This window comes from Otolemur garnettii, unplaced genomic scaffold, assembly GCF_000181295.1.
Source record: "Otolemur garnettii isolate 467f Iridium unplaced genomic scaffold, OtoGar3 scaffold00026, whole genome shotgun sequence".
In the NCBI taxonomy this organism is placed as follows: Eukaryota; Metazoa; Chordata; class Mammalia; order Primates; family Galagidae; genus Otolemur; species Otolemur garnettii.
In genome coordinates, this window is record NW_003852421.1 from 10,272,020 (window position 1) to 10,272,952 (window position 933).

Genomic DNA, 933 nt, shown 5'->3' on the forward strand with positions numbered 1-933 from the left:
GAGAGAGAGAGAGAGAGAGAGAGAGAGAGAGAGACTGTCTTAGAGAGAGTTAAGCATTCTTCTTAGCATGGGTAGATCTTAGTCTTTAGTAGAGCTTGGTAATCTTCGGCAGAGAGACGCTGTGCTGGCATTCTGCAGGCAGAAGAGGAGACAGAGTCAGAGTAAGTGTGTCCATGACAAAACGCACACACTCCCAACTGCCTTCTCCTCCAGCCTAATATAAGGCTGAGCTCATGCCTCTCAACACCACAGGTGTAGAGACTGCCAATTCACCAATGTTCTCATCTCGCGAGCTCTCATGCTAGTTAGAACTAAATCTCTCTCCATGCCCTTTCATCACCAAGGCGTTCCATTACAGGTATTTCTTATAACTCTCACTCCTCCTAGCCATAAGCTATACTGGCTGCTACACTGGGAGGCTGATGCAGGTGGATTGCCCGAGCTCACAGGCTTGAGACCAGCCTGAGCCAGATTGAGACCTCGGGCATTGTGGCAGGTGGCTGTAGGCCCACTTACTTGAGAGGCTAAGGCAAGAGAATCACTTGAGTCCAAGAGTTTGAAGTTGCTGTGAGCTATGACTCCACAGCACTCTACCAAGGGTGACAAAGTGAGACTCTGTCTCTAGAAAAAATAAAAAAAGATGTTTGTATTGTTTGAAGCCACTAAGTTTGTGGTGATTTGTTATATCAGCAATAGGAAACTCATACGTATAGGCTTCCTCATGTCAGTAAATGTGGCACCATTTTTTTTTTTTTAGTTACTGCAGAGGGACACTGGTGTTGTCCTTGTTTTTCCTCTTCTTCACACCCGACGTCTCATCCATCAGCAAATCCTATTGTCTCTACCTCCAAAACACATCCAGAATCCAATGACTTTTCACGACCATCACCAGCGCCATTCTGGTCTAACCTATCATCGCCTCTTTTTTCCTGG